Source organism: Cherax quadricarinatus, chromosome 50 (assembly GCF_038502225.1).
Source record: "Cherax quadricarinatus isolate ZL_2023a chromosome 50, ASM3850222v1, whole genome shotgun sequence".
NCBI lineage: Eukaryota > Metazoa > Arthropoda > Malacostraca > Decapoda > Parastacidae > Cherax > Cherax quadricarinatus.
In genome coordinates this window covers 7,620,451-7,640,926 of record NC_091341.1, presented here as the reverse complement: position 1 = coordinate 7,640,926, position 20,476 = coordinate 7,620,451, and the positions used below count along the sequence as shown (strand labels likewise).

Here is a 20,476-nt window from a genome sequence, read left to right as displayed (position 1 = left end):
GGAGGTTGAGGATGAGAGAGGTTGAGGGTGAGGGAGGTTGAGGGTGGGGGAGGTTGAGGGTGGGGGAGGTTGAGGGTGGGGGAGGTTGAGGGTGGGGGAGGTTGAGGGTGGGGGAGGTTGAGGGTGGGGGAGGTTGAGGGTGGGGGTGGTTGAGGGTGGGGGAGGTTGAGGGTGTGGGTGGTTGTGGGTGGGGGAGGTTGAGGGTGAGGGAGGTTGAGGGTGGGGGTTGTTGAGGGTGGGGGAGGTTGAGGGTGTTGGTGGGGTTGAGGGTGGGGGAGGTTGAGGGTGGGGGAGGTTGGGGGGGGGGAGGTTGAGGGTGAGAGAGGTTGAGGGTGGGGGAGGTTGAGGGTGGGGGAGGTTGAGGGTGAGGGAGGTTGAGGGTGGGGGAGGTTGAGGGTGAGGGAGGTTGAGGGTGGGGGAGGTTGAGGGTGGGGGAGGTTGAGGGTGGGGGAGGTTGAGGGTGTTGGAGGTTGAGGGTGGGGGAGGTTGAGGGTGGGGTAGTTTGAGGTTGAGGGAGGTTGTGGGTGTGGGTGGTTGAGGGTGGGGGAGGTTGAGGGTGAGGGAGGTTGAGGGTGAGAGGTTGAGGGTGAGGGAGGTTGAGGGTGAGGGAGGTTGAGGGTGAGGGAGGTTGAGGGTGAGGGAGGTTGAGGGTGAGGGAGGTTGAGGGTGAGGGAGGTTGAGGGTGGGGGAGGTTGAGGGTGAGGGAGGTTGAGGGTGCAGTGTATGATGTCAGTGGCTCTGTAAACCTCAAACAACAACATTGTTTTGTTTAATCACAGAACATAACTGACACAGCTTCAGTAACTACATATCGTAGATGTACTAAGCTGGTATTTCCTGGCTAAGTCCATGGAAATCATCATCTTGTTCTTCTCAGCACTGTCCTTTGCATTTATATTCGTAGGACCCATGGTTAGAAAAAAGAAATTTGGCCAAATGACTAAAAAATACAAGCAAGCACGAGAGAACTGCTCCCACAGCAATGTAAATATGCTCACTGCTTACTGGATGTTTTGGCATCAGCTGTGCCAACTAGCGGCACCATTCTGTATTGATATTATTACTTACGTATTATGTATTATTATTATTAGTAGTAGTAATTTAGGGAACTGAAGCTCTGTCATTATGATAATAATAATAATAATAATAATAATAATAATAATAATTTTTATTATTATTATTATTATTATTATTATTATTATTATTATTATTATTATTATTATTAATTAATTAATTAAAGTAACTGGAGCACAGATCCAATTTCCTAGATCAAGAGCCCCTCACCAGCATCAAGCAACCTTGACACTGGTGAGGGGCTCTTAATCTAGGGAATTGGATCTGTGCTCTAGTTACCTAAATTAATAATAATAATAGTAATACAGTGGACCCCCGCCTTACGATATTAATCCGTTACTAAGAGCTAATTGTAAACTGAAATTATCATTAGCCGAATTAATTTTCCCATAAGAAATAATGGAAATCAAATTAATCCGTTCCTGACACCTCAAAGTATGAAGAAAAAATTTATTTACCACATGAAATATTAATTTTAATACACACAAACTGAAGGAGACATGCACAATTACTACTCTACTAAGAATAGAATACATGACACTCACCTTTATTGAAGATCTGGTGATGATTGATGAGATGGGAGGAGGGGAGAGTGTGGAAGTTATTGTTTAGAAGGGGAATCCCCTTCCATTAGGACTTGAGGTAGCAAGTCCTTTTCCGGGGTTACTTCCCTTCTTCTTTTAATGCCACTAGGACCAGCTTGAGAGTCACTGGACCTCTGTCGCACAACAAATCTGTCCATAGAGCTCTGTACCTCCTGTTCCTTTTAGACTTTCCTAAAATGGGCCATAACATTGTCATTGTACAGGTTGCCAACACGGCTTGCAGTAGCTGTGTCAGGGTGATTTTCATCCGTAAAGGTTTGCAGTTCAACCCACTTTGCACACATTTCCTTAATCTCTTTTTTCAATTCCATACTAATTCTCACCCTTTTTATGGCACTAAAAGCTTTCTTGGGGCCCATGGTGACTTATTTTGCAGTTACAAGTACTAAAAACACTAGGATAATGTGAAATGTACCAAATGTATGCGTAGATGCGACTGCACTGGCTGGCTTGTAAACACTGGTGCTGAGGCCACACGTGGGACACGTCCCAGATGAATCACGTAAGGCGAGTTTTTTTATCGTGAGGCGAGGCAAAATTTTTGCGTTCAAATGCTTTGTATGGCTTATTTAACGTAACATGATGCGTTCGTAAGGCGGGGATCCACTGTATTAATAATAATAATAATAATAGTAACTAATAATAATAGTAACTAATAATAATAATATTATTAATATTATTATTATAATAACGAACGCCGCCAACTAAGTGCACTGTTTACCTCGCTGTGGGAGCAGTTCTCTCATGCCTTGCTTACATTTTTGACAGTCATTTGGCCAAATTTCATTTTTCTAAGCATGGGTCCTAAGAAAGCAAGTTTAAAAGACAGTGCTGAGAAGAAAGAGAAGAAAAAAGAGGATGATTTCCATGGAATTAAAGCATGAAATCATAGATAACAAGCGAGGTGTCCAGGTTTTGCGTTGATGGGGAAGCATGGGGAGCTGGCTCATAACTCAAATGTTGGCTCGTAACTCAGAGCAAAAAATCGACCCAGGGACGGCTCGTATCTCAAAAAACTCGCACGTTGGCTCAAGGTTCCACTGTACTGTTATGTTCTTGTTAAAAAAAAACATCCGACGGGTGGGGTTAGAACCCGCGATCAGAGTCATAAAACTCCAGACTGACGCGTGTCATCATGATTTCGTGAGTTACGTTCTTGTTGGCACTGAGTACAGCTTTAGCCTGACTGGCAGTGTAGTAATGGCTATTATTGTTAGGATTATTTGTGGTGTTTAATAAGAGGTTAATATCTGGATCAATATTTGCATTCATAAGAGTAATGGAGAATGTAACTAAGTATCAAAAGTAACTAAGGGATAAGCTGCTTTAGCACCTAATATTGCTGAATAATATAAACTGACAAACAATAATTTGAAAACAAATAAAACTAATTAATATTATTAATTGACAGTAGTATATAAGAAAACTATAATTATAATAAAAAAATGTGGGGGGGAGGGAGGTAAGTAGAGTAGGGCATTTGGAGTTGACTACATATTTATTTATTTATTTATTTATTGTTGGATTATGTATTGGTAGATAAAAGACTGTTGAGTAGACTTCAGGATGTACATGTTTATAGAGGGGCCACAGATATATCAGATCACTTTCTAGTTGTAGCTACACTGAGAGTAAAAGGTAGATGGGATACAAGGAGAATAGAAGCATCAGAGAGGAGAGAGGTGAAGGTTTATAAACTAAAAGAGGAGGCTGTTAGGGTAAGATATGAACAGCTATTGGAGGATAGATGGGCTAATGAGAGCATAGGCAATGGGGTCGAAGAGGTATGGGGTAGGTTTAAAAATGTAGTGTTAGAGTGTTCAGCAGGAGTTTGTGGTTACAGGAAAGTGGGTGCGGGAGGAAAGAGGAGCGATTGGTGGAATGATGATGTAAAGAGAGTAGTAAGGGAGAAAAAGTTAGCATATGAGAAGTTTTTACAAAGTAGAAGTGATGCAAGGAGGGAAGAGTATATGGAGAAAAAGAGAGAGGTTAAGAGAGTGGTGAAGCAATGTAAAAAAGAGAGCAAATGAGAGAGTGGGTGAGATGTTATCAACAAATTTTGTTGAAAATAAGAAAAAGTTTTGGAGTGAGATTAACAAGTTAAGAAAGCCTAGAGAACAAATGGATTTGTCAGTTAAAAATAGGAGAGGAGAGTTATTAAATGGAGAGTTAGAGGTATTGGGAAGATGGAGGGAATATTTTGAGGAATTGTTAAATGTTGATGAAGATAGGGAAGCTGTGATTTCGTGTATAGGGCAAGGAGGAATAACACCTTGTAGGAGTGAGGAAGAGCCAGTTGTGAGTGTGGGGGAAGTTCGTGAGGCAGTAGGTAAAATGAAAGGGGGTAAGGCAGCCGGGATTGATGGGATAAAGATAGAAATATTAAAAGCAGGTGGGGATATAGTTTTGGAGTGGTTGGTGCAATTATTTAATAAATGTATGGAAGAGGGTAAGGTACCTAGGGATTGGCAGAGAGCATGCATAGTTCCTTTGTATAAAGGCAAAGGGGATAAAAGAGAGTGCAAAAATTATAGGGGGATAAGTCTGCTGAGTATACCTGGTAAAGTGTATGGTAGAGTTATAATTGAAAGAATTAAGAGTAAGACGGAGAATAGGATAGCAGATGAACAAGGAGGCTTTAGGAAAGGTAGGGGGTGTGTGGACCAGGTGTTTACAGTGAAACATATAAGTGAACAGTATTTAGATAAGGCTAAAGAGGTCTTTATGGCATTTATGGATTTGGAAAAGGCGAATGACAGGGTGGATAGGGGGGCAATGTGGCAGATGTTGCAAGTGTATGGTGTAGGAGGTAGGTTACTGAAAGCAGTGAAGAGTTTTCACGAGGATAGTGAGGCTCAAGTTAGAGTATGTAGGAAAGAGGGAGATTATTTCCCAGTAAAAGTAGGCCTTAGACAAGGATGTGTGATGTCACCGTGGTTGTTTAATATATTTATAGATGAGGATGTAAGAGAAGTAAGTGCGAGGTTCTTGGCAAGAGGCGTGGAGTTAAAAGATAAAGAATCACACACAAAGTGGGAGTTGTCACAGCTGCTCTTTGCTGATGACACTGTGCTCTTGGGAGATTCTGAAGAGAAGTTGCAGAGATTGGTGGATGAATTTGGTAGGGTGTGCAAAAGAAGAAAATTAAAGGTGAATACAGGAAAGAGTAAGGTTATGAGGATAACAAAAAGATTAGGTGATGAAAGATTGGATATCAGATTGGAGGGAGAGAGTATGGAGGAGGTGAACGTATTCAGATATTTGGGAGTGGACGTGTCGGCGGATGGGTCTATGAAAGATGAGGTGAATCATAGAATTGATGAGGGAAAAAGAGTGAGTGGTGCACTTAGGAGTCTGTGGAGACAAAGAACTTTGTCCTTGGAGGCAAAGAGGGGAATGTATGAGAGTATAGTTTTACCAACGCTCTTATATGGGTGTGAAGCGTGGGTGATGAATGTTGCAGCGAGGAGAAGGCTGGAGGCAGTGGAGATGTCATGTCTGAGGGCAATGTGTGGTGTGAATATAATGCAGAGAATTCGTAGTTTGGAAGTTAGGAGGAGGTGCGGGATTACCAAAACTGTTCTCCAGAGGGCTGAGGAAGGGTTGTTGAGGTGGTTCGGACATGTAGAGAGAATGGAGCGAAACAGAATGACTTCAAGAGTATATCAGTCTGTAGTGGAAGGAAGGCGGGGTAGGGATCGGCCTAGGAAAGGTTGGAGGGAGGGGGTAAAGGAGGTTTTGTGTGCGAGGGGCTTGGACTTCCAGCAGGCATGCGTGAGCGTGTTTGATAGGAGTGAATGGAGACAAATGGTTTTTAATACTTGACGTGCTGTTGGAGTGTGAGCAAAGTAACATTTATGAAGGGATTCAGGGAAACCGGCAGGCCGGACTTGAGTCCTGGAGATGGGAAGTACAGTGCCTGCACTCTGAAGGAGGGGTGTTAATGTTGCAGTTTAAAAACTGTAGTGTAAAGCACCCTTCTGGCAAGGCAGTGATGGAGTGAATGATGGTGAAAGTTTTTCTTTTTCGGGCCACCCTGCCTTGGTGGGAATCGGCCAGTGTGATAATAAAAAAATAAAATTATTTAGTAATTTGAGCATACAGAGGTACATAAAAATACAGGTAAGAGCAGCATGCCAAAGCCACTTGTATGCATAGCATTACGGGCTGGCTTAAAATTAACTTAAGATTAACTAAGCAATGATGTAATCAGTGATAAAACATTATTGTAAACAGATAACTATAAAGCACAAATGAGTATTACAAAGACAGGTCATATGGTTGCATGCATTGCTGTACATTCAGTAGAATGGAGTATTCTGTTAGGTAGTGTATTTAAAAAATAACAAAGTTAGATTGGGTCTTAGGTTTAACATTTATGTGATATAATTGTGAGAAACATTTAAGATAAACAATTTATAAGGTCCAGTTATTCAGTATTTATTTGGTTTTGGGTGAGTAAGTGATCTTTGAGAAGAGACTTGAATTTATAAACAGGTAGTGTTTCTTTTATATTTACAGGTAATGAGTTTTTGCATAGCGTGAGATGGACACGAGGAACATCAAAGAGTGATCTGTGCCTTGTGTTATGGTCATGTGTTCTGTTGAGGTTGGTAAGGAGATGTTTGAGGGGAGGGTTAATATCAGAGTTAAGTGTTCTATGTATGTAATAGGTGCAGTAATAAGTATGGATGTTTTGTATGGTGAGTAGGTTGAGTGTTTTGAATATTGGTGGAGTGTGCTGCCTGTAGTGGGAATTTGTTATCATTCTGACTGCAGCCTTTTGTTGGGTAATTAATGGTCTGAGATGGTTAATTGTTGTTGAGCCCCATGCACAAATTCCATTGGTGAGATAGGGGTAAATAAGAGAGTGATATAGGGCCAGGAGGGGTGACTGTGGAACATAGTACCGTATCTTCGATAGTATGCCTACGGTCTTGGAAATTTTCTTAGAAATTTGTTGTATATGTGTATGAAATTTGAGTCTATTATCAAGGTGGATTCCTAAGAATTTTCCCTCTGTTAGCTTTGTGATAGGTGATCCGTTTATCATTATGTTAAGAGGGACATCTGTAGCTCTGTTACCAAAGTGAATGAAGTAGGTTTTGTCAATGTTTAGTGTAAGTTTGTTAGTCCTCATCCAGGTAGATATTTTCTGTAATTCGGTATTTACAGTTTTGGCTAGCATGACTGGGCTCGGGTGAGAGAAGACGTATGTAGTGTCATCTGCAAATAGTGTGGACCCTTTTTTGTTAGATAAATGGGAGCACTATAATTTTCAATACAATCTCATGACTGATAAGATTGTTATCAAGGCAGGAGATATAAAAAAAAATGTATTTCACATGCAAAAAAAATAAGAAATTCATTTACTTACCAATGATAAAACCTGGGTAAAAATGATTCAATAAAAGCTTATCTTGTTGTCTGTCTCTTTTGACCACAAAACTTTTTAAAATGCATTTCAGTTGCTATTATTATTATTATTATTATTATTATTATTATTATTATTATTATTATTATTGTCATTTTTTGCATCATTATATTTTGTAATATTTGCAACAATCTAATCTCATGTTATCCTGTATGACCCTTGTGGGTTTAATATTATTATTATTATGCATTGTAAAAGTGTGTTTCTCTATTTCCAGAAAGATCTTGTCCACTTACAACTCTTAATATAAGCAGATATGATGTGCACCTTCTGCTACAGGTAAGGAAGTTTAACCCTTAAACGGTCCAAAGAGATCGACGTTCAAATTCGTATTGCTACAAAAGTAGATCTACTTTTTTTTACATATTTTCAAATACAACAAAAAAAAAAGTAGATAAGTTTTTTTACACGTTTTCAAATGTAAAACAAAAAAGAAGATCTACATTTTTTTACATACTTTCAGATGTTGAAAAAACGTATATATATGTTTGGACCATTTAAGGGTTAAAGCCAAAAACAGTGCCATAGTATTTTGATGTACTGGAGGGAGTAAATAAGTCCATACTGGAGAACATTACTATGTGAAGTACAAGAAGATAAGGTCAGTTTTACCATGCTTGTATTACTTTTCTGTAACCAACAGGTAACAAACGTGTCGCATCAAACGAGTCAAAATGGCGCCCACGCCAACCCCAATCCCATTGGAGAGTGGCAGCGGTGCAGGCACCATGGACTCTGTGGGGTCCATGGGAGGCCAGATGGGCACAATATCGCTTGGTGCCCTCATCCAGTACATCAACCAGAGGACATACTCAGACTTGCTCAACTTAGCAGAAATGTGAGTTTTATCCTTTGCACACTTGAAGTGAGAGTACCAATACAGTACAGTATACAGTAATGATTTTTTTTGTGGTAGAAATGTAAGTGTGACATCATTTTTTGTCTGAAATATGTACAATATTTCTGCATAGAATCCTATTTCTTTATGCAGTTTTACTTTGTGTGAAGTTATGTATGTGTTGTGTCCCTATATCTATCTGTTTACTACATATTGTATAAATCTGCTCACATGTGATCAGTCAGGTCAAGCACCAAATTATTTTTAATTCTATCTTATTAACCCTTTGACTGTCGCGACCCCAGATCCTAAAGTCTCTCTCTGTGTCGCAAAATTTTTGAAAAGAAAAATCTTATGAATTGATAGAGAATTTTTTCCCGATGTTAATGACACCAAAACTATGAAATTTGATGGAAAACTCATGGAATTACACTCTCACAAAGTTAGCAATCTCGGTGATGTTTACACATTGGCGATTTCGCCCACTTTGAGCCCTATTTTCAGCCAATTCCATTGTTCCAGTCGACCAAATTCATAGTAATTTCTTTAGAACTCCATTTGTTCTATCGATTGAGTACACGAAACTGCCCATTTACTGATTTTAACTACCCATTAAAGTGGTCAGAAATTGGCAATTTGGCAAATTTCACGCAAATTACAAAAGATGCCAGTTTCAAAACAGGGTCCAGAATGAATAATGCAGACATTCCTGGCACTAAAATAGCATTTTCTCTGTTCATTAATCACATCTCAGGGCCTCTCTTATATTACTCTTGCTTTCTATTTTGAATTTTTATTCACACAAAAAATAGAGGATTTACTGTTATGCAGACTACTGCATTATTGTAATAATTGAATAAATAATGTCAACTCATTCATGACTGTGTATTAGAATGGCTAATTGGACACTTATTGGACAATGACATCATTTGTTTACTCTTGAACAGCAGGAAAAATCGAACATTTCCGCCATTTTGAGCTCAATTTCAAGATACTTTTCATCATGAAACCAATCACAATCATCTCTGTTTCTATAAAAAGTTTTCCATTCTGTCAAGTGAGACCAAGAAAACGAGAATACAACCAAAAATACTATATGAAAATGCGCCTCAAATTTGGCATTTTAATCCAAAAATAAGGACCGAGTTTTTTTTCTCATTGTGCACTGAGTGCTACAAGATTTTTTTATACTGTGCACACTGACCACACAGACCCATTTTCTCATATGTGGGGCTTCCAGCTTTCTCCCGCTTGATTTGACGGCGCTAGAATTTTGGAGTATAAATACAGTAGGGCCCTGCTTCTCACGTTCCGCTGTTACGGTCATTTCAAATTATGACCAAAACTCTATATGGCTCCCCCACCTGATTTTCTGATACGGTCACCGAGCCCCACCCGGTTTGTTTACATTCTCCGTGAGCTCTGTAAGCACTAAGTCTCTCCATTATGTTTGGAAACGCCAAAATTTCAAGTGTTTTTAAAAGTTTCATGTTTTATATATACTCTGATAATTATACTTATGTATACCTGTACCTAAATAAACTTACACACTGTGCTGGTGTGCATGTACACATTGAAGTCAGTAAGTGTCTCGTGTCTCGAGATGCCATATTAGTAATGATAATAATAATAATACTCAATAATAATCACCGAGCCTCATTAAATGTCGTATATTGCATTAATATACGCATTTTCATTAATCCATCTATAATATTTTTTCAAAATTATATAATAAACATGATACATAACATATAAAGATGATAAATACACCCCACAGTAGAATAAATAAACATATATGTGAACAGTATTTAGATAAAGGTAGGGAAGTTTTTATTGCATTTATGGATTTAGAAAAGGCATATGATAGAGTGGATAGAGGAGCAATGTGGCAGATGTTGCAAGTATATGGAATAGGTGGTAAGTTACTAAATGCTGTTAAGAGTTTTTATGAGGATAGTGAGGCTCAGGTTAGGGTGTGTAGAAGAGAGGGAGAATACTTCCCGGTAAAAGTAGGTCTTAGACAGGGATGTGTAATGTCACCATGGTTGTTTAATATATTTATAGATGGGGTTGAAAAGAAGTAAATGCTAGGGTGTTCGGGAGAGGGGTGGGGTTAAATTATGGGGAATCAAATTCAAAATGGGAATTGACACAGTTACTTTTTGCTGATGATACTGTGCTTGTGGGAGATTCTAAAGAAAAATTGCAAAGGTTAGTGGATGAGTTTGAGAATGTATGTAAAGGTAGAAAGTTGAAAGTGAACATAGAAAAGAGTAAGGTGATGAGGGTATCAAATGATTTAGATAAAGAAAAATTGGAAATGATTTAGATAAAGAAAAATTGGATATCAAATTGGGGAGGAGGAGTATGAAAGATGTGAATGTTTTCAGATACTTGGGAGTTGACGTGTCGGCGGATGGATTTATGAAAGATGAGGTTAATCATAGAATTGATGAGGGAAAAAAGGTGAGTGGTGCGTTGAGGTATATGTGGAGTCAAAAAACGTTATCTATGGAGGCAAAGAAGGGAATGTATGAAAGTATAGTAGTACCAACACTCTTATATGGATGTGAAGCTTGGGTGGTAAATGCAGCAGCGAGGAGACGGTTGGAGGCAGTGGAGATGTCCTGTCTAAGGGCAATGTGTGGTGTAAATATTATGCAGAAAATTCGGAGTGTGCAAATTAGGAGAAGGTGTGGAGTTAATAAAAGCATTAGTCAGAGGGCAGAAGAGGGGTTGTTGAGGTGGTTTGGTCATTTAGAGAGAATGGATCAAAGTAGAATGACATGGAAAGCATATAAATCTATAAGGGAAGGAAGGAGGGGTAGGGGTCGTCCTCGAAAGGGTTGGAAAGAGGGCGTAAAGGAGGTTTTGTGGGCGAGGAGCTTGGACTTCCAGCAAGCGTGCATGAGCGTGTTAGATAGGAGTGAATGGAGACGAATGATACTTGGGACCTGACGATCTGTTGGAGTGTGAGCAGGGTAATATTTAGTGAAGGGATTCAGGGAAACCGGTTATTTTCATATAGTCGGACTTGAGTCCTGGAAATGGGAAGTACAATGCCTGCACTTTAAAGGAGGGGTTTTGGGATATTGGCAGTTTGGAGGGATATGTTGTGTATCTTTATAAGTATATGCTTCTAAACTGTTGTATTCTGAGCACCTCTGCAAAAACAGTGATAATGTGTGAGTGTGGTGAAAGTGTTGAATGATGATGAAAGTATTTTCTTTTTGGGGATTTTCTTTCTTTTTTGGGTCACCCTACCTCGGTGGGAGACAGCCGACTTGTTGAAAAAAAAATATATATATGAAATGCGGTAGCCAGACAGCTTGTACGAGTGACGGCAAGAATAACATTTGTTCTAGTCCAACATAAGAGAAAATGTGTTACTGGGCATGACTCTAGAAAATTATTCCATTTGTATGCCTTCACTCAGAGCGTCATTTCTTCTAAAAATGGTGTTACATGAGAATGGGAGTGTTCCTCTTTATTTATTCTTCCGTATCAACGTAGAGACAACTTGTATTCAATGTAACTTGTATACAAACCAGACGTGTTCACCTGGTTTATTTACAAAACTTGCATATGCCTGTTTGTTTACATAACTCCGTGAGTGTCCTCTTTCATGTACTCATTCTCTCTCTCTCTCTCTCTCTCTCTCTCTCTCTCTCTCTCTCTCTCTCTCTCTCATTTATTCGTTTTATTTTGTTTATTCACCTCTGACCCTACATTAAGACTACAAATATTTTAAGGTAAGTAATGAGTGAACTGTATATGCATTTTATTGTTCTGGGATGCTTAACCCTTCCAGGGTTTCAGCCATACTAGTAAGGCTTACGCACATGGGTTTTTGACGTACTAGTACGCCTAAATTCTAGCGCCCTCAAATCTAGTGAGAGAAAGCTGGTAGGCCTACATACGAAAGAATGGGTCTATGTGGTTAGTGTGCACAGTATAAAAAAAATCCTGCAGCACACAGTGCGTAATGAGGAAAAAACAAATTTGTCCGTGTTTTTGGATTAAAACAGCGACTTTGCACTGTATTTTCGTATGGTATTTATTGTTGTATTCTAGTTTTCCTGGTCTCATTTTATAGAATGGAAGACATGTTACAGAAATTGAGATGATTTTGACTGGTTTTACAATCAAAAGTACCTTGAAATTGAGCTCAAAGTAGCAGAAATGTTCGATTTTTACCAAAGTTCAAAAGTAAACAAATCATGCTAAGCGTCCAATACACGTCAACTGGTGAGTCTAATATTCTTTCACAAGTGCGTCGATATTATTTATACCATTTCTACACTAGTACAGTAGTCTGCATAACAGTAATTCTTCTATTTTTTGTGAGAATAAAAATTCAAAATGGAAAGCAAAAGAATGTAAGAGGGGCATGGGGACGTGACTAATGAACAGAGGAAATGTTATTTTAGTGCCAGGAATGTCTTTCTTGTTTATTCTGGACCCTATTTGGAAATTGGCGTCTTTTGAAATTTGTGTGACATTGGTATAATTGCTAAATTCTGACCACTGTACTGGATAGTTGAAATCAGTAAATGGGTGGTTTCTTGGACTCATTCGATAAAAAAAATGGAATTCTAGCAAAATAGTTATGATATTTGTGGACTAGTACACTGGAATTAGCCAAAAATAGAGCTCAAAGTGGGCAAAATCGCCGATGTGTAAACATCGTCGAGACCGCTAACTTCGCAAGAGCATAATTCCGTAAGTTTTCCATCAAATTTCATACTTTTGGTGTCATTATGATCGGGAAAAGATTCTCTATCTTTTCATAAGAAAAAATTATATTTTTTTTAAATTTGGCGACCCTGAGAACAAGTCTCAGAGAGGGCCTGGCGACCCTGAAAGAGCTAAATGTCATAGAATATGTGTGGGTGGGTTGGCCTGGTATGGTAGCCTGGCTGGCTACCATACATACCACACTTGATTTCTTACAATAAATACTACTTGTCTCACCCTAGATTAAGACTATAAATATTTTAAGGTAAGTAATGAGTGTACTATATGTGTATTTTACCTTTTTATTGTTTTTAATATCTAGTTCTATTGCTAACTTAATATATGTTAATGTCAACTTGTTATCTAGCATTTATAAGTGGAAAAAAAGGGTGTTCCACTTTACGGCAATTTCCGCTTTACGGCAGTAGCCTGGAACCTAACCTGCCGTATAGTGGGCCCTACTGTACGCAAAAAACACTGGCTCATAAGACATATATACAGTGGACCCCCGCATAACGATCACCTCCGAATGCGACCAATTATGTAAGTGTATTTATGTAAGTGCGTTTGTACGTGTATGTTTGGGGGTCTGAAATGGACTAATCTACTTCACAATATTCCTTACGGGAACAAATTCGGTCAGTACTGGCACCTGAACATACTTCTGGAGAGAAAAAATATCGTTAACCGGGGGTCCACTGTATATGATCAAAACAGTCAAAGGGTTAAATATTACTCTGAGCTGGTTATTTTGACATAAGAAGGCACAGCAGGAGGTCTGTTGACCTGTGCTCACTTTATGTACTCGTGTATATGTGGTTGCAGGGGCCCAGTCTCAGCTTCTGACACCACCTCTCAACTTTCTGCATCCTAGACTCTCTCTTAGCCTTGTGGGCCCTGCTGTACCTACTTCTACTTCTTCCTCTTGTTTATTGTAATAAACAGAATAGAAAAAATCAGCTCTAATATACATTATTTAATTATGCATACTGGTCAGAGAGCCTGTAGTAAGTCCAAGTCGTTGGTAAACGAGTACGTCACTAAGGGAGGAGAGGCTCTATTGCAGTCTGATAGAACTTTGTATCATATTTCTGAGGAGCACTAAGCAGGGCCCCTTTCTTTGTTTTTCTTAAGTCTACCATACTTTATGCTAGCATTCTTCCCTTACCTGATGTCCTTCAAACCCCACCACCATACTCTGCTGATGTCCTTCATCACTACCACCATACTCTGCTGATGTCCTTCATCACTACCACCATACTCTGCTGATGTCCTTCATCACTGGCACCATACTTTGCCACCTCTCCACCACTGTCTTTCACCACATACTTTCCTCACCATCTTTCACCACATACTTCACCATCTTTCACTGCATACTTTCCTCACCATCTCTAACCACATACTTTCCTCACCATCTTTGACCCCTGGTTATCGTAATTAATCCATTCCAGAGAGAGTGACTAAATCTGAATCTGACGATATCCGAATTCATTTTCCCTATAAGAAATAATGTAAACCCAATTAATCTGTTCCAGACACCCAAAAGTATTAAAAAAATAATTTTTTACATGAAATATACATTTCCCTACACAGAAAACAATGAGACATGCAGAATAAAACAGTAATAAAATGACGCTTACCTTTATTGAAGACTTGTTGATGTATGGAAGACGGGAGGAGGGGAGAGGATGGAGGAATTACTATTGTTTGGAAGGGGAACCCCCTTCCATAAAGACTTCAGGTACCAAGTCCTTTTCTGGGGTTACTTCCCTTCTTTGTTTTTTAATGTCACTAGGACCAGCTTGAGAGCCATTGGACCCCTGTCACTCAAAAAATTGTTCCAGAGAGCTCTGTATCTGGCTTTTCTTTAAAATTTCCCTAAAATGGGACACAACATTGTCATTGTACATGTTGCCAATACGGCCTATAACAGCTTTGTCCTTAATCTTTGAAGAAGGCACCTTCCATCTCTCTTTCTCTTCCTCTGAAGCAATTTCCCGAGCTGTGGTCTGTTGCTGTTGCAGATGAAGCTCTTGCAGCTCTTCAGTGGTTAGCTCTTCATTGTGGTCCTCCACCAACTCTTCCACATCCTGGCCACTCGCATCCAACCCCATGGAATTCTCCAATGCCACAATACTTTCCACAACTGCCATAGGCTCTTCAGGGTCAGCCACAAACCCTTCAAAATCCCTCTCTTGAACACATTCTGGCAACAATTTTCTCCAAGCAGAGTTCAAAGTCCTGGAAGTCACTCCCTCCCAAGCTTTACCTATAAGATTTATGCACTTAAAGGTCAATTGAGTGTCTGAAGTCACATCAAAGCACCTTTGAAACATTGCTTTGGTGTACAGTTTTTTGAAGTTTGAAATGACCTGCTGGTCCATGGGCTGGTTGAGAGGAGTGGTATTAGGTGGCAAGAACTTCACTGTGATGAAATGAAACTCTTCACCATTTGCTCTTCCAAGTCTGGAGGATGAGCAGGAGCATTGTCCATTACCAGGAGGCACTTGAGTTCCAATTTATTTTCCAGGATGATTTTCTTCATACTGGGGCCAAACAATTCATTGAACTAATCAAGGAAAATGTCCCTCTTGACCTGTGCCTTACTGTTTGCCTTCCTCATCGCACACGTTACTCTTGGTGACATTGTTTTTCTTGAACACTGGGATTTTCAGAGTGATATGCCAGTAAAGGCTTCACTTTGAAATCCCCACTAGCATTATTACAGAACATGGGAGTTAGCCTGTCTTTCATAGGCTTGTGTCCTGGGAGTGCCTTTTCCTCCTGCGTGATGTAGGTCCTCTTTGGCATTTTCTTCCAAAAGAGACCTGTTTTGTCACATTGAACACTTGTTGGAGTTTGAATTGTTCATCCTCTATGTACCCCTTGGATTCCTGAACATATTTTTCAGCCACATATTTGTCAGAACTTCCAGCCTCACCATGCCTTACCACACTGTGTATGCCACTATGCTTTTTAAATCTCTCAACCCAGACTTTGCTGGCCTTAAATTCACTAACATCAGCACTAGTTCCAGACGTTTTCTTTACGAGATCTGCATGCAACTGCCTTGCCTTTTCACAAATCATTGACTGCATAACACTATCTCCTGATAATTGTTTCTTCTTTTTCCACACCAACAACAAAGTCTCCACATCTTCAAGTATTTGTGATCTCTGTTTTGTGAGCATATTTGCACCTTTCGCAACAACAGCTTCCTTGATTTTCTTTTTCTTGGCCACGATGGAAGTGATGGTTGTATGGGGTTTGTTATAAAACCTGGCAAGCTTTGCCACACGTACTCCACTTTCGTATTTTGGAATGATGTCTTTCTTGAATTCTATAGTGTTTCTCACCTTCTTTACCAAAGGGCTGGTACTAGAAGCTTTCTTTGGGCCCATGGTGGCTTATTTAGCGGTTGCAAGCACTAAAAAGAATGGAAAATATGAAATGTATCGTATATACGTGTGGGATCGTGCTCTCTGGATCATAAACAATGGCACACTGGCTGTAAATGGTGTGTCAGGCCGCTGTTGCCACGCGGATGCGTTCAGGACGAATGACTATTACCAAGCTCAGTGACGATCACTGAGCCAGTATTTTAACGAAAAAACGTTACGATTTCTGAATATTACGAAATCCGATGACTACAATATCTGGGAGGTCCAATGTACTTTCCTAACCATCTTTCACCACATACTTTCCTCACCATCTTTCACCACATACTTTCCTCACCATCTTTCACCACATACTTTCCTCACCATCTTTCACCAAATATTTTCCTAACCATCTTTCACCACATACTTTCCTCACCATCTTTCACCACATACTTTCCTCACCATCTTTCACCACATATTTTCCTAACCATCTTTCACCACATACTTTCCTCACCATCTTTCACCACATACTTTCCTAACCATCTTTCACCACATACTTTCCTAACCATCTTTCACCACATACTTTCCTCACCATCTTTCACCATATACTTTCCTCACCATCTTTCACCACATACTTTCCTAACCATCTTTCACCACATACTTTCCTCACCATCTTTCACCACATACTTTCCTAACCATCTTTCACCACATACTTTCCTCACCATCTTTCACCACATACTTTCCTCACCATCTTTCACCACATACTTTCCTCACCATCTTTCACCACATATTTTCCTAACCATCTTTCACCACATACTTTCCTCACCATCTTTCACCACATACTTTCCTAACCATCTTTCACCACATACTTTCCTCACCATCTTTCACCACATACTTTCCTCACCATCTTTCACCATATACTTTCCTCACCATTTTTCACCACATACTTTCCTCACCATCTTTCACCACATACTTTCCTCACCATCTTTCACCACATACTTTCCTCACCATCTTTCACCACATATTTTCCTAACCATCTTTCACCACATACTTTCCTCACCATCTTTCACCACATACTTTCCTCACCATCTTTCACCACATACTTTCCTAACCATCTTTCACCACATACTTTCCTCACCATCTTTCACCACATACTTTCCTAACCATCTTTCACCACATACTTTCCTAACCATCTTTCACCACATACTTTCCTCACCATCTTTCACCATATACTTTCCTCACCATCTTTCACCACATACTTTCCTAACCATCTTTCACCACATACTTTCCTCACCATCTTTCACCACATACTTTCCTAACCATCTTTCACCACATACTTTCCTCACCATCTTTCACCACATACTTTCCTCACCATCTTTCACCACATACTTTCCTCACCATCTTTCACCACATATTTTCCTAACCATCTTTCACCACATACTTTCCTCACCATCTTTCACCACATACTTTCCTAACCATCTTTCACCACATACTTTCCTCACCATCTTTCACCACATACTTTCCTCACCATCTTTCACCATATACTTTCCTCACCATTTTTCACCACATACTTTCCTCACCATTTTTCACCACATACTTTCCTCACCATCTTTCACCACATACTTTCCTCACCATTTTTCACCACATACTTTCCTAACCATCTTTCACCACATACTTTCCTCGCCATCTTTCACCACATACTTTCCTCACCATCTTTCACCACATACTTTCCTCGCCATCTTTCACCACATACTTTCCTCACCATCTTTCATCATATACTTTTCTCACCATTTTTCACCACATACTTTCCTCACCATCTTTCACCACATACTTTCCTCACCATCTTTCACCACATAATTTCCTCACCATCTTTCACCACATACTTTCCTCACCATCTTTCACCACATACTTTCCTCACCATCTTTCACCACATACTTTCCTCACCAACTTTCACCACATACTTTCCTCACCATCTTTCACCACATACTTTCCTCGCCATCTTTCACCACATACTTTCCTCACCATCTTTCACCACATACTTTCCTCACCATCTTTCACCACATACTCTCCTCATCATCTTTCACCACATACTTTCCTCACCATCTTTCACCACATACTTTCCTCACCATCTTTCACCACATACTTTCCTCACCATCTTTCACCACATACTTTCCTCACCATCTTTCACCACATACTTTCCTCACCATCTTTCACCACATACTTTCCTCACCATCTTTCACCACATACTCTCCTCACCATCTTTCACCACATACTTTCCTCACCATCTTTCACCACATACTTTCCTTACCATCTTTCACCACATACTTTCCTCACCATCTTTCACCACATACTTTCCTCACCATCTTTCACCACATACTTTCCTCACCATCTTTCCCATCTCTGCTGTACAATCCTAAATGACTCCTATGAATTAAACATTTTTCTTGATAATAATAATTTTCATTAATGAATATCGTTTTTCTGTATGTCGTACCTAAGTAATTTAGTTATTTATTTATTTATTTTTTATTTGGACATGATACATAGTTGTACAAAGAAATATAGTGATTGGGTGTACATGCCAAAAGTCCCTTGTATGCAGAGCATTATGGACAGGATTAAATTTAACTTAAGATTAACTAAGCAATGATATATTCAGTGGTAAAAGTTACAGTAAACAAATTACAAATTAAATTACAATTTACAAATTAAATGTTCATTGGCATTTGTTTATTATAACTTTGAGTCCACTGGTAGGTTGTGTCATCTAGTTAGTTATAACAACACTGGTAGGTTGTGTCATCTAGTTAGTTATAACAACACTGGTAGGTTGTGTCATCTAGTTAGTTATAACAACACTGGTAGGTTGTGTCATCTAGTTAGTTATAACAACACTGGTAGGTTGTGTCATCTAGTTAGGTAAAACAACAGTGGTAGGTTGTGTCATCTATTTACAACAACACTGGTAGGTTGTGTCATCTAATTAGTTATAACAACTGTGGTAGGTTGTGTCATCTAGTTAGTTATAACAACACTGGTAGGTTGTGTCATCTAGTTAGTTATAACAACAGTGGTAGGTTGTGTCATCTAGTTAGGTATAACAACACTGGTAGGTTGTGTCATCTAGTTAGTTATAACAACAGTGGTAGGTTGTGTCATCTAGTTAGTTATAACAACAGTGGTAGGTTGTGTCATCTAGTTAGGTATAACAACAGTGGTAGGTTGTGTCATCTAGTTAGGTATAACAACAGTGGTAGGTTGTGTCATCTAGTTACAACAACACTGGTAGGTTGTGTCATCTAGTTAGTTATAACAACAGTGGTAGGTTGTGTCATCTAGTTATAACAACACTGGTAGGTTGTGTTATCTAGTTAGTTACAACAACACTGGTAGGTTGTGTCATCTAGTTAGTCATAACAACACTGGTAGATTGTGTCATCTAGTTAGTTATAACAACAGTTGTAGGTTGTGTCATCTAGTTAGTTATAACAACAGTGGTAGGTTGTGTCATCTAGTTATAACAACAGTGGTAGGTTGTGTCATCTAGTGAGTTATAACAACAGTGGTAGGTTGTGTCATCTAGTTAGTTACAACACTGGTAGGTTGTGTCATCTAGTTAGTTATAACAACACTGGTAGGTTGTGTCATCTAGTTAAGTATAACAGTGGTAGGTTGTGTCATCTAGTTAGTTATAACAACAGTGGTAGGTTGTGTCATCTAGTTAGTTATAACAACAGTGGTAGGTTGTGTCATCTAGTTAGGTATAACAACACTGGTAGGTTGTGTCATCTAGTTAGTTATAACAACAGTGGTAGGTTGTGTCATCTAGTTAGTTACAACAACACTGGTAGGTTGTGTCATCTAGTTAGTTATAATAACACTGGTAGGTTGTGTCATCTAGTTAGTTATAACAACAGTGGTAGGTTGTGTCATCTAGTTAGTTATAACAACAGTGGTAGGTTGTGTCAACTAGTTAGTTATAACAACACTGGTAGGTTGTGTCATCTAGTTAGTTATAACAACAGTGGTAGGTTGTTTCATCTAGTTAGGTATAACAACACTGGTAGGTTGTGTCATCTAGTTATAACAACACTGGTAGGTTGTGTCATCTAGTTATAACAACCCTGGTAGGTTGTGTCATCTAGTTAGTTATAACAACAGTGGTAGGTTGTGTCATCTAGTTAGGTATAACAACACTGGTAGGTTGTGTCATCTAGTTAGTTATAACAACACTGGTATGTTGTGTCATCTAGTTATAACAACACTGGTAGGTTGTGTCATCTAGTTAGTTTTAACAACACTATATTGATCAAACTTATTGTAAACTTCTTTTACTGACCATTTTTATTCCATGCTTTTTTAACCTAGTATTTTCAACTACAACTTTTATATCATCATGTCTACCATCTTA

The 20,476-nt window shown here is 39.2% G+C and overlaps 1 long non-coding RNA gene across 1 annotated transcript in view; it reads left to right on the top strand.

The window, feature by feature from the left end:
* The window catches only part of LOC138854127 (uncharacterized), a 102,344-nt gene that overhangs the window by 5,647 nt on the left and 76,221 nt on the right, over positions 1-20,476 (top strand). The window contains exons 2-3 of the long non-coding RNA XR_011393336.1: positions 7,331-7,392; positions 7,757-7,951. This is a non-coding gene — a long non-coding RNA (uncharacterized lncRNA). The remainder of the gene's footprint in view (positions 1-7,330; positions 7,393-7,756; positions 7,952-20,476) is intronic.